The sequence below is a fragment of the Bombus huntii genome, chromosome 9 (genome assembly GCF_024542735.1).
Source record: "Bombus huntii isolate Logan2020A chromosome 9, iyBomHunt1.1, whole genome shotgun sequence".
Classification (NCBI taxonomy): domain Eukaryota; kingdom Metazoa; phylum Arthropoda; class Insecta; order Hymenoptera; family Apidae; genus Bombus; species Bombus huntii.
Window position 1 is genome coordinate 14,721,409 of NC_066246.1, and position 15,036 is coordinate 14,736,444.

The 15,036-nt window shown below is 41.2% G+C and overlaps 1 long non-coding RNA gene across 1 annotated transcript in view; it reads right to left on the reverse strand.

The window, feature by feature from the left end:
• The window catches only part of LOC126869842 (uncharacterized), a 210,896-nt gene that overhangs the window by 105,673 nt on the left and 90,187 nt on the right, over positions 1-15,036 (reverse strand). The gene's annotated exons all lie outside the window — the stretch shown is intronic.

A 15,036-nucleotide genomic window follows, 5' to 3' on the forward strand; every position in this document is an offset into this window, starting at 1 on the left:
TTTCCACTCGATTGATTGTTTTAAAATCAATGAATCTTTTAAAATGATCGATTTCTTAACTTTCTGTTACATAGATAATAAACAAGAAAATAGGAGAAAAATAGAATTCTCTCGAGATATCTTAATTCTTTCGACTTTTTCTTCAAACGACTGTTCATATTTCTGAACGAAGAAACAGCAGTAGTTCGCCACTAAAACAAAACGCAATTACACGAGACCGGTTGCCGGGTGAAATTAAAAAGTCGACGAATCAACAGAAGATAATAGAGGTCCGGGCAAGCCTCCAAGACTAAGACGTACTTACATCTCTACAAGAAAATTGATTTACAGGATCCGTTAATTAATCACCAGACTAATGGCCTGCGAGAATAAAGCTTGGCTTGAATCATGAACTGCGAGAAGGAGAATAAGCTGAAATATCATTCCGATCCATTACTCGACGACTATTCATTTTTTCTTTTCGATGTGTTTGAACTCCGGTGACACAATCTGCATGATCTGGAGTACACTTATCATAACTGCAGTGCGTTATGATTTTAAAATGATTTTGAATACGAATTATTTTATTATATTTTATGGCGGATGATTTTTGGGTGGATGGTTATGGTTTATGGTGGATGTCAGAAGATTGCGTGTTTAAATCACGTCGGGGTCATCAATTTATGGCGGATGTTAAACGCGTTGTTCCAAATGATGAAACGAGTTAATACTTGATATAGTCAGATGTATTTAAAATTGCTCTAAGTACAGAAAAAAGAATAATGATTACTGAATACGGACTACCAAATACTCGACACTAACTGTTCTATAGAGCATGCTCGTTTATTTATACTGGCCGGGGGGGTACCGGAAAGTTTGAATTCGACTCCGGTTGACGGCGGCGATATTGTTTTGTCCGGAGTTTGTTTATTATTACATTTCGCATATGGAGACGGTGTCAATGCCCCGAGGCAAAACAACAACATGAGTCGATCTCGATTCGCATCGTCCTATGACTCATGCGCCGCTACAGGTTCATCCTAACTTCTAAATGGCTTTAATAAAAAATGAAAACACTTCTATCCTGCGCGACTTCGCGCGTTTACCACGTTTCGCGTATTCGTTTCTCACTAATTCTACGACACAACAACACAACGAACTTCACTCGACCACGATAAATTCAACTCTGACAGCACTTTCCACGCTCATTTTGGTAACGCTCACAACACTCCTTGACAACATTAACATATCTTGACAACGTTTATAAACAATCATCCCTCACGTCACGTCCTTCCCTGACGTCACGCCATCCCACATGATTTAGACTAGAAATAACGTAATTTCGAAGACTCTATGTGACTTCTAAACGACTTAGAAGAGTACTAATAACGCGACCTCGATAATCATTCTAACCGCTAGATTGGATGGATTCTAGATCGCAATGAATAGGTGCAGGGAAAGGAGTGGACAAAAGCTGCTTCCTCGGCTTAGTTATTCGCGCTTCGTGTAGAGGGTGGAGCGTAACAACCTGCGATATAACGGGTGGCGTCGTTTTCCGCCCCAAGAGGGTTGTCCGCGCCAGCGAGGTCTGTTGCGAAGGGCTGGTAATGAGACTAATAGACACGTACCGCTCGTAAAAACTGCTTGCGCGAGTTACTAAAGTTAAATGTTGGCCCGCCGCTAGCTAGGGGCTGGGGTGCAATTTTATTTTGCGGTACTTTCTTGCTAACACTGCCACTATGCCACATTGTCGATGAATGCAAATTAACAACGTTTTCGTTCCTGCCTCCGACGAATCATTGCCGCATAATTAACGATCATTCGGGAGTGACAACGAGCACGCTTTCACCGAATTTGACACCTGATAGTTTTCGGTTTCCATTGGGTAAACAACAATTTTGATTAACTGATCTCATCGTTCAATCGCTTTGGATTATGGGAGTCGAGCCACGACTGTCATTCGTCGTATACTTAAACGGGATTTGTATATCATTGAGTAGAATTTAATAACTGAGAAAGAAAAATAGGGCATGAAATTTTGTACGATGTGTTGTGTATAATGAAAATTGTTTTGAATGTTCCACGGAACACCGAGTAAACTTACGTCGTTGGAATCTGAAGATTAGCCACCCTCGTTTCACGTCAAGGGGTTCTTAAGGCAGTTAATGAAAAAGCGGCAAAGTCGAATCATCTTAGGGAGCAAAGATGCTCGTGTCAGAGAAAGCTCTACGTTTTAAAAGCAATCAACGTCATGATGTAAAACTTTTTCTTCCTACTTCTACGTTTAAATTAACCAAAGAGAAATAAACACAGAACAGTCTTCTGTCTTTTATGTGAACGACCTGAACGGAATAAAATGTTTGGAAGTATCTTCCCCTTAGAATCGCTCATTGCAATGCACCCCCTCGAAAGCACAAGTCATGCACTTCATCGCTAGTTTCTATTCATCGATGCGGTTATTTAATCAAACATTTCTCCCTGGTCGGTGTTAACAGTGGAGGGTGCGACCCTTCTCAGCACCCATGTACAATCGCAAGGGATAGAAAGCATTTCATCCGCAGAATCCGACCTTCCAACGGCAGTTCACCTTCCCCTGAACCGACTGTTACCAGTGAAACAGACCGATAACGTTGGATCACGATATAACACTTACTTTTCCGGCCATTTGTCGGGATTTGTTGGAGCTGGGGTTCGCGTGGACTCATCTTGAGGTCACCAAACAATATGCTACCCTTCGAGGGTAATTCTTCCACCCTCACACTTATATATCGTCAAAATAATCGTAAACCGCGAAGTGGATTTCGTACATTGTTTTGGGATTCTATTTGCATACTAATTTGGTAAAATAATTTATAATAAATTTTTAACCCTTCCACACTCGTATCCTACGTAACGTTGTATTGGTTCGCCCGCAGAGTTCTGTGGAGTACGATTAAACGTGTTGGTGTATATAGTGACGAGACGAGTTGATACTCGGTGTAGTCAAATGTATTTAAAATTATTTGCAGTACAGAGTTAGTCGTCGTTCGCTCAGTATTGCTCGATAGACGTATACGAAGTAATGTTTACGTTCGCTCGATATTAATTCGCTATAAAAATACTCCATACTAAATGATTGTCTTAACGATCGTGTTTGTTTATTTATGCTGGTCGGGGGAGTACCGAAAAGTTTAACACCTTAACCTACAACTACGGGCATAGTACGATGTTCGGGCTAAATATAATATATATGGTAATATATAATAACTTGTTTACGTTTTCGGCCCAAAATTCTCAAACGTAAATCGTAAGTTAAGGGGTTAAATTCAACTTCGATTGATGGTTGCACGTAGCGGCGACATTGTTTTGCCCGGAGTTTGTTTATCGTCACGTTTTGTACGTCAAGACGGTGTCAATGTCCCGAGGCAAAACAACAACACAACAATACGAGTCGCTCTCGATGTGACTCATGTGCCGCTATAATTCGTTCCGATTTTTAAGGAATTTGATCGACGTGAAAGATCATATTGAAAGGTTCTTCGTCGAAAAACCTGAGAGGTTCTGGAAGAATGGAATATTCAAGTTGCGCGAACGATGGAGAAACGTTGTGGAAGAAAATGGCACCTACATAATTCAATAAATGTATATAGAATCGAAATGTAAATCGGAACGTGGTTTCCGGTCGACTCGATATTTAATTTTTCTGTGGTCCGAATATTTTATGTCTCTTTCTCGCTTTAATTTCTACCGAAAAAAGATCTGTAACTGTAATTTTTAATTCTAATTTTTAAAAACATTTTTTATCGTAAGATACGATTCAATTGAAAATGATCCAAACGAAACAACAGAGTTAGTTATTGATTAACTGCACGATAAACGTACGTATCCTCGGCAAATTTATTTTCAAATTTTAATGCGTTACATCTTCTTTACTAAACACGAAGAGACATGTTTCTATTAATAATTAATAGAAGATCATTTTTTCCGGACTAAAAGAATTTCGGTCCTGAAAGAATTTTCACCTTCTAAACGTTAGCTTTTAATTTACCAGAAATATGTTTTCGTTCTGTTATCGAATTATTTTATTGATTTAGTAATCGGTCGCACGTAACATTAGAATCAACATAATCGACACCTAGCTGTCGTAAAATTAGGAGGAAGTGTGAACGAAAGGCGTAGAAATTTCCATAAGAAGTCGTAAAAACGTCGGACGCGGAGATAATCGGTTAAATATGTTCCATGCAGAATAGAATTTGGTATTCGACTATTTGAATTTTACGGACATCGTACTTTCTACGAACAGTCGATAGCGAGTAACACGTTTGTTTGAAATTCCTGTTCTTTTTATTTCGACCCACAGCTGGATTCCCATCTGTGTCCACATTTTTCTAACCAAGGTTCAAGGTAAAAATTTAGCTCTTAATTTTCAATTTTTAACAATGACAATTCAGATTCGTAGTTCTCTTTTGCTATTATACAGCAATCGAGCCTTGAAGACACAGGAAGTTGCGACGACTATTTATAGTTCGTTAGCTGTTATAAACGGAGCTCGTAAATATTACTCAACAATGAAGTCGACGTAATAATCTTTAATGATAGGATAAACGAACAAGACACGATGGGTCGACAATTAAATTGTCGATAATTTCTAATTTATAAAAATGATCAAATCAGTAGAATCGTTTATTTAGAGTAATTGTAAGTGAATGTAATATGGTCTAGCATATAATACTTTGAGTCAAAAAATGTAAAGAAAAACATTATTATATTTTCAGCTTTAGTGTAGACATTTGTCGAGTAGTAACAATTTAGAATTAGGCAAGTAGGTACATTTCAGAAAAGGAATATAACAAATATGTAACAACTGCTAGTTTTATTCACTATTTTAAGAATCATCCGATAATTTCCTATGTTCTGTCGAACCACATATTCATCGCGTCCACATAAGAGGAATGACATATCAGGAATAAGTATCAAACAAAAGACAAGTATTCACCCTTACTTAATTGCATAAATGCTTTCTAAAGAAACTGGCGATAGTTTGTCTGGCAAATGAACTCCAACCTTTAACAACGTTCATCGTTTCATTTAAACAACAGTCGGAAACCCTCTGTTACACCTATGTCGAACGTCTAAACAATTTTCTATTCGGAATTCGACCAGTGTATTTCCAATGGCCTGGTACTATCGGCGGAGCAAAACGTTTATATTTACCGGCCGGTTCAAGACAATAAATCGCTCTCGGCGAAGCGTGTCGTCGCGATGGCGCGCGCTTGCTCGTCGTCGGGGCGGCGATCGCTGAGCGTGCAACAATCAACGCGTCCTCAAAGAGAACGTTGTAGCGAAACCATTAAAGCTCGTTCGGTGACGTTTCACAAGAGGGGTTTAATACGTCGGAAAGCGCATCGCCTGGTGCGTTTGCGAGCGAAGCGAGCGTGCATCGAGGAGGTCGTGCAAAACCAGCGCGATTTCCGCCGATAATTTATGGCGATTATTATTTTCGCGCGGTCTAGAGAGAAAGAACCGAGAGACAGAGGAGACTTGGCTCGACGAAGAGGGTCGAATTGAAAGATAAAGAGAGACAGAGAGAAGAAAAGGGGAAATGGAGGGGAGGTAAAAAGGAGCCCGGTGAATCAGATTTATCGCCGGTTTCTGAGTTATAAGGCGGTATAGGAACCGAGTCTAAGGCTCGTAAGTCATTCTGCATGTACGTGTGTACACGCTCGAGCACTTGGTTATACGCGCGTCTCTTAGCGAGCAGAAAGTAACGAGAAGATCCGCGAGAGGCAAGGGCAAGGAGCTCTTTGTTCCTGATTGCACTGTCGTGCTTATAATTAGCAACGGATCGCGGGAATTCATTGTGAATAGTATCCACGTGTACGATGTCGAATCGCTTTGGTGTCGTATGCAAACGCGCTGTTCCCTCCGGTGTAAATTCCTGTTCGATGTACATAAACGACCAACCAGCTATTCGACGATTCACTTTCATTTTTTCTTTTATTCTTCCTTTTTTAACAAAGAATAAAATAACGAAACGTATAATTGTATCGCGTACAGACAGACCAGGGTTCACGGGCTAAATCTCCTCGATGGAATAATAAGACTAGAAGAGTATACGAATCATCGTTTTGTGGAAGGACGGTCGGTCATCGTAATCGCGGCTCGCGGGGTCACAATCATTTATCACACCCCTCCGGCCGACGTAACCCCCTCGATGATAGATACCTGGCGGAGTGTACTTCGAATTTTCATCGAGAAATCAAGAGAGCGCGGTTGGTGTATTCTTCTCGCGGCGGCGCGATAAATCGCAGGAAAAAAGCACGCCGAGCAGAGAAAATCAATTTCTTTGATAGATAAATCATACGTGGTCGCGGCAGAATGCCTACGGAGTGCTTCCTGAACAAATGTTCGTGGAAGCCCGTAATACATAGCGATCCTTCGAGATACAGAAAGTCAGTCACTTATCACTGGGCCCGTACTGCAGCAACAGAGTTTTCTTCTTCTCTCTGGAAGAGAGAAGAGGAATAAAATTGGCCGAGACGTTGCGTGTACCTTGAGAAATCGCGGGGGCGGCTTGGCCACGATAGGGGAGGTAAAACACAAAGGGGGAGGGATAGAGAGAAGGAGGGGGTGTTGACCGCGCTTTACAGATCGGTGAAGTGTAAGTTATTGTTTATGGGACCGACGGGATGATCTATCGCGATGGTTGCTGAGTCACGATAGCGCCCAGCGCGAAACCTAGCCAACGCGGCCACCGTATCTAACCCCATTACAGAGTCACCGATGCCGGGACACGATCTCAAATACATAGACCCGGGGTGCTCTTCTTATCAAGGGAAGAACAGTCGTATACACTGTGAACTTTGTCATTAATCAGCTGGAATATTGTATTTTCAGTCCAGGAGACTGGTTGGAGGTTTTGACAGGTTACAATTTCTGAGATTCTCTATAGGTTTTGCAGCGGGTGTTTCAGGAAGTTGGTGTGAAACATCAGTAGCATATCATTCGTGGGAATAATAAACAAAGTGTGAATAAACGTGAATCCAAATACCATTACCTTCGGAATTATAAGACGTTTTAAACTGGGAATCCGTAACACTATCCTAATCCTAACCTAATCCGTAACGCCTTAACCACTTCAGAATCATAATTCAAACGAGACTTGGACTGACTCGACGACTCATGAAGAAGGACAGTGAAAATTCGAAAAAGCGACTGAGATACGAACTGCAAGCGTGATTGGTTCGCCGAGCACGAAAATACGCGCGTGTCGTTCCGATCATGAAAATGGTTTCGCGGAAGGCGAATCGGGGCCACCGTGAAGCCAACGGTCAGCTCACGTTGACCTGCGGCCAACTAAAAGAACTCGAATCGCGTAATGCGTGTATTCGACGCCGGACGACGACGACGATGAAAACAACGAGGACGACGATGAAACGAGAGGCGCACCGAGTTTTCGCGGCTGGTTTCTTGCGGTCGTTTCGCGCGGGAACTGCCGTACGTTCCCCGGATGACACTCGAACGCTTTTATTACCCGTAATCGGCAGTACTTAAGGCTCGTACACGTGCGCGATAACGTGCGGCGCCTTGAAAGAAATGCCAACCGTCTAATTCCTGCCGACCGCCGGGAAACATGGCGTTGGATCCCCAACCAATCCCTCCTCGACCAGTTTCAAGAGGAAGAAATTAATTTTGTATCAAGTGGAAGAACAACTGGCAAATTCATTGATATACTAAAAAATAATCGATCGTTTCGATCTTGATTAAAATTCTCATTACTGGAACAAGAAATACGGAGAATCCTAACAGATACGAAGAGGTTAAATTCTTTTTGCTACGCTACACAAAACTTGGTGTAAAGTACCGCGTTAGTTAGTCTCTTTAAATCGCAAACATCGGAGGACACACGATACGATCGCACGAAATGATCGACGACGACAAAAGGAAAAAGTACAAGAGAATAAAGAGAGAGATACGGAGATTAAATGGAAGTAAAGAGAAGGAGATCGAGGGAGGCCAAAAATTCTCACGCGGATCTAACGAGTGGTAGGAAAGAGCGGCGCATTCCGGTATTCAAATCTCACCGCTTGGCAGTTGGAGGGGGAGGGGAGGCAGTAATGGAATGAGATTTCGCGTGTAGCAATATTTAATAAGGTCCTTAGTAAGGGAGCCACCAAGGGGTATAATAGCGAGAGATGGGTGTTGTGAACGCGTCAGCGGAATGGGACCACCCAACTGGGCCCCGTGCCAAGGCCCGCATATATGCGGCTCTGTATACGTGCACACAGGGCCGCCTGTAACCCGTGGAACTCATGGGGTCCCATGGATCACTGCCGCTTCTCTTTCTTCCTTCCTAGCTGGAGGGAATGTCACTCGAGTCACCTAAGTCGGTAGCCGAATTGTTTCCATGCAAACGAACGGGCTACGATTAAGAAAGTGTCCGACCGCGGGTCTTTGGAATGTCGGGCGGCGAGCCACGAAAGAAACTTATCGGAATGTTCATCTTCGTCGTTCTTTTGCGTCTTCTTTCGTCGTTGTCCGTGGTCGACTCCGCAGCGACGAGAAAATTCCGCGACCTGCGCATTATCCGACCAAACGATTCACCTAAACGAGCCGATTCTACGTAGCTGCGTGGAAGGATTCTGCGTTTTTATTGAAACTCGCCGATCAGGTACATGATACTTTTCCTCGCCAACGACTCAATCGCCAGTTTTCTATCGGGCGTATCTCGAACGTATCTTAAAATCCAAGGTCGTCAATGTTTGAGAGTCGAAGATGCGAACTGGATGTGGAACATTAATGGCGGTCATAAACGGCGATCGTCGTAAATACGATAGAAAACGTGCTCAGCTCCGTTTATTTGACTTGCAAATGCGACTATTCGGATCTTCATACGCGACGATTAGGCGCGAGGAATGTAATCACCCCGTTACAATTCGCTAAATACATAAACAGCTCGGAAGTAATTGTTCGTAATGGAATGGTAGCACCTTGAGACTGTGATAAGTTTCGTTGAGCCAGTGCATTATATACGCTTTATAAGATAAAATAACCGGTCTTAAAGCAATATACGAGTCAAGTAGAAGTCGAATTGATCAACTCCATCAAGATAAATCGTTTGATTTCTGAGAAGTCAAGTGTTGATCGTATGCTGTGATTCTACGAACTGATACTAAAATTGACAAATTTTTCAAAAATGAAGTCACTCAGTTTGATTGCCGACTGGTTAGTGTAATGATAGATATGTAATATTCCAGTTCTTGAAGCAGAACTTGAAAGCCGAACTGAATTTATCGAAAGCTCGAGGCAGAAGCAAATCACTGACGATGGATCTAATCAAATTCTCGCGGTTCCCTTCGCCATTGCGAATCGATAATCGACGAAGACGCGACGAATAAGACGTTGCCGTGTCAAACACGAGTTCTGTCCGCCCAATAACTTTAACCATGCCGAATACTCAGAGGAGAACATGTCGGGTTCGTAAGAACGTCTTGGCAGTGCATGCCACATGCGGGTAATTAAACAGAAAATGGACGTTAATAAATTTTCATATACATCGACCGATCAGACCCAACATCGTGAAATGCCCCACGGGAAGAACGATGCACTTTATCATTGGCAAAGATCTTGAAACGAGGATTTCGGTAGTCGAGAAATCGATTTCGTACCTCCTTTGCCAAACGAATTAATGACGGTCGAGGATTTTGCAAAATATGAAAATTCAATTCCGAGATAATTTCACAGGATCTGCATTTGACTATCGAGGAACCTAATTCAGTTTTCTAGGAATCCAATATCGTGCAAGTTTTAGGTCTTTATGCTTTATCGAGATGAAGTTTCATCTTTGCGATGAGATTCATTTCCACTTGATCACTCTACCGTTCAATCCTAGTCAATTGAATCAAATCACTTCAATATTCTCCTTTAGATAGCTCTGCTTTTAATGTTAAACTCTCGGACACCACATTGAAAAGATTAACTGAGAACACGTGAGATATTCTGTTTATAGCGATCAACTAAATTATCTATAAAGTTGATTAATATTATTATAATTTATCGTAACTGAGCTGATGAATTTCTACATGATTCAAATATCTCATCCACAAGTACCAAAATGTTAACGCCATAAGAAACTAAATTCTTTTTGCCTAATAAAAAATCCCATACATTCGTGTTTAAAGTATATGACAAGCTTCCATCCCTTTTTTCATAGCGAATAGATTAACTGTATGACTCAAACATCTTGTTCATAAATGCGAAACTGTTGATCTTCTAAAAAGTAAAATGTCTTATTGCCAATGAAATCATATTCAACCATTTAAGATATATTTATCCTATTTAAAACATATCGCACTAGATTTTCACCCCTTTTTCGTAGCGGGTAAGTTAAACCTTAACACTGCGATTTTTAATTGTGAATATCGACTGGCAACTCCAACTTATTCTCATCATACTTCGACGTGTAAATTTTTAAGTGTCAGATTGTAAATGCTACAATGACGTATAAATAATAATATTAAAGTTATCCGAAACAATCTTTATTCGTCTCAGAAGTAATATTACATTGGTGGTGCTTGAGAGACACACTTGGAGCGTTAACACGCTTTGACTGCCACGCCGAAATCACATGTTTCGCTCAGGACGCCACGAGAGTATTTTTATTATTCAAAGCATATAATGGAAAAATAATAATAAATTGACGATGTAAGACAACATTCTTCCCCAATGGACCGTTTATGTTATCGGTGGTCACGGCTGACCACCGTGGCGCCTTGGTAACAGTTGATAGCGACATATTATAACAAGGCTTCGTTTATTTCAACAAACCATTCGCACTCGTTATTTCGCCGTAAGCAAAACGTCAAGAATATATTGTTGAAACGTGTAGAAGATATTAGTAAACGATATTTGCTCATTCTACATATAATAGTAAGGCGGAGAGACAAGCGTGACATTTTTATGATTTCGACGAAACATTCGGCTGAGATGGTAGAGGTCCGCAAAAAAAGTTATGTTTGTGATAAACCAATGGTAGTGGTAGATCACAACAGAGGAAAATGTGCTGTAGATTTATCGGATCAAATGATAGCATATTCTATGCCACATAGAAGAACCTTCAAGTGGTATATAAAATTAGCTTTAGAGTTATTGTTAAATACATTAATTTCAAACGCGATGATACTCTATAAACAAGCAACAAACACAAAACTCAAAGTATCAGAGTTTAGAATGGCACTCGCAATGCACCTTACACAGTGCCATTCATCAGAGCCGTCAAACATACTTATTCGACAAAGATTGCGACACGGAATGCAGAAGAAAGAAGAGCAAGCGTACCTGGCACGAAAATTTTGCAGAGTGCTATAAAAAAAATGTTAAACAGTCAGGATCAAAAATAGCTAAGAATCGGACCAAAAAGGTGACCACCTATTGTTCAGATTGTATTAATGAGCCACATTTATGTTTAAAGTGTTTTAACACAGTGCACCGTTAGATGCAAGGTTCTCATTTCTCTTTTATTGATATTCTAATAAAAATGTTTAATTGTCCAATGGGGCACTTTTTATTTCAAAGTATCTTCTATTTATCGGTTATATTGAAAATGTCTTAACTGTCAATTTTCATACAATTTTTACAATTGTAAGAAGTTCAAGCGCTCCGATCACCAATGACCACCGTGACGTCACAGGGGAAACCGTGGCTGGTCATATACGACCAACGTGGCAGTCAAAGTGTTAAGGGTTAAAAAGATGGTCGACGAGGGCGGTAATCATTTTCGACGGAATGGATCTCGCAAGCGAGCAGCCGATCCGTGTGTTTCGTGCCGCGGCTCGGCACATAGGAGAAGAAGGGTAATTGAAAATGTAAATGCCTGGCGAATTAACGATCCGAATTGGAGGTACTCGGAGAGGGCGGGCGGCCCGGGTCGGACGTGCGCGGTGTTCGATGATAATCCGCGGATACCGACGCCGGTGGTACTGGTTCTGTGCGGATAAACGATTGCCAATTACGGAGGTGATAAATTCCGGCGGCGCAAATCGCCGGTTATGCGCTATCGCAGCCGTATACTATGTGCACGCCCGTAATAATTAAGCGATGAACGGAGGAACGGACGATAGGACGATCCGGCGCACACTAGGCTCCAGATACTATGGAATCGATTACGGGTATCGATAGATTGCGATCGACGATCCCCGAGAAACCGACTTGGGTGTTCAAAGGATGCGTTCGGTAACCTTGAATGTAACTTGCGGAACACGTTGTTGCGATTGTTGATTAGAGAATGGTTGCGGAGAAAATGAATGTGGGCAGTTTGTTGGGTTTAGATCTGTACGATTGTGGGAAGCATTCTTCATTTAGTTAATTCGAGGTTGTAGGTATATTGTGAATAGCTTCTCTTCTGAATAGATAATTTTGTCTGTAAGGAAATTTTGTCAACGGTTATTGATACAAAATTAAGATGAATCATGAATCATGCAGTATCCATTATTTGTCCTTTTCTTGTGTTTTATAACTCAATCTCTGTTGATGTGAAGCGCTAACACGGCTCGTATACAGTGGCAACTGGAGCGAAGAATTTTATCGCACGATTGCCTCGAACATCGACAAAACATTCTAAAATAACCATAAAAGTGATGAACTTCGAGCTATTCCAACTCCAAAAGCAAGAAACACCACGAGCCAGTGGTCGCCATGAAAAGAAGGCGGCTGGATGAAAGTCGGCGTCGCGGTCGGTGCGAAATCGAAGCGTGAAGTCGCAATTCCCGATCGAAATAATCATTTCACAGGGACACTCTATATATAGTATATCGCGAAAATCTGGGTTAACGAGCGTTCTCCTTCACTCGAATGTGTCTGTATATACACGATCGCGTGCATGTGTATCGCGAACCGCGCTAATTAACCCCGATGCTACCGTTCGATCTCGACACCAACGGAAACGATATCGCTAGTGTAACGATCACCACCGAGAGCAAAAAGTTCTACGATTCCTTTTTCGAAGAGATCCACGGTATGCACAAGACTTCTAAGTATCCACGATGGAAACACCTGCTTGCGATTAGCGTGCATCGTTAATCCGCCATCTGAAGAGGGATCGCGAGTTTCAAAGGTAATTGAGAATCGTACGAAACCGTATGTAACTCAGCCTTGAGTCCAAACGTATCGCAGGTAATTACGAATCTTCTGTGCTTGGACGATTAACTCTCCAAGGACCAGTATATGCGTGTGTTTTTTTTTTCTTCGTCTTTGGCTACTCGGTAAACAATTATCTTTTGCTCTATTAGTACGTCCATTAAACGAGCGTCTTGTTCCATCATGCTAAAACTGGGAATGATTACGTCCCATACTGTCTTACTAAATAAGAGCCTGATACTTCATCAGACATTAAATCACAAGCCATAAAATGTACGTATCACTGGTTAGGATTAAATGAGGTCCGTTTCTGGCTGTACGATGTTGGAATTTAACAAGAATGTGGGACGCGGAAGAACGGAAAGCACGATAAACGCTAGGAAGAAAAATCGTCGGGCCGAATGATATTAGGAGAAGTGAATCACGATGGGTGAATCGAAACGGATAGGTCGCCGAGTAACTCGGATCCATCGGTGGCTCCGGTCGAGAAACTCGCGAGATAATGGTCGATTTTTTGCTCGATCCGGAGACACAGGCCGAACCGGGGGCTTTTATTGGGGCTTAAGCTGCCGAGAAAAGAAGGTGGCTCCATGATAGATGCGAGCGAACAACAGCTACATGGGTGGCCCTCCCGTCACACGCGACTTACTAGCCACCCCGAAGACATTCGCCGTGGCTGATATCAGACCGCGCCGCGCCGCGCCGGCTTCGATACGCCCGTCGATCCTAACGACGAATCTGCGTCGACGAAACCTGACGGCCAGGGCGCCGGCGCTTACGTCTCTCGTTTCACTACTCGCCTTCGTAGTTGGCCTGCTCTTGTTACGGTTAGTTTAGATTCTTTGAAATATAGATACATACAGTATTTTGATTCTGATGACTTGGAGCTTTGAATGATACTAATTAGGTTAATGACTAATCGTGTCAAGGTAGTATAAATTGTTTAAATGTGAAGATTGAGACTGTAAATACGTTGAGAATTCTGTTTTAGTAGAATGGTTCAATTGAAGTCAAGTATATTTTATAACTGGTTCTTTTTTTTTACCGAAACTCGATTCTTCAGAAATACTGGTAAATTTGTTACTTTTTTAAAGGATAGAAACTGTGAGTACATTAAGAATCTTGATTCAGTAATATAATTCATTTCGAGTCAAATAATATTACTCATTTATTCATAGTAGAAATTTATCGTTAACAATACTGGTAAATTTCTTATGTTTTTGAAAAGCTGAAATTCTGGGAACATTAAGAATTTTATTCTGATAATATGGCTCAATTGGAGACAAGTATATTGTCTAAATGCTTTTTTAGTGGAAGTCCATTTTTAACAGGTACTGGTGAATTTATTATCTTGTCTACGGGTTAAAGCTGTGGAAGCATTAACTATCTTATTTTAGTAATACTTTCTATTTTAAATATGTGTGTAGTTGTTTCTAGTGGAATTGGTTGTTAAAAAGTACTAGTGAGTCTTTTGTACTCTTTGATACAAGCCCTACAATGCTCCATTTTATCAAAAATGGCGGACCGCTTCAAAATTTTGTTCGCGTCTAGACAAACTGAATACACGAACGTGTAGGTGTCGATAAATGGACAGCTATAATTTGTAGGGTCAGAGACAAACCTAGAAAGTGGCCCGAGTCGTGACTAAGAACTTTTTTTATAAAAAACACGAATTGAAGGACAAGATGACAGAAATTTCTTTGAATATGTTGCAGTGAAAGGAGAAGGATCTACACGTTCAATATGTCTTATATATGTTATATTATATACATTCTTTACTTTGAAAAAACGATAGCGTCATTTTCTTGTCTTCAAAACGTCAAAAAGAATTATCATCTACTCAAAAGTTCAAACAGCGAACATTTTTTCGATGCACTATATCGTAAACGATCGTAAACCGTAAATTAAGAACGAAAGCGAAACGTTGCTATAACTGTACCGAAA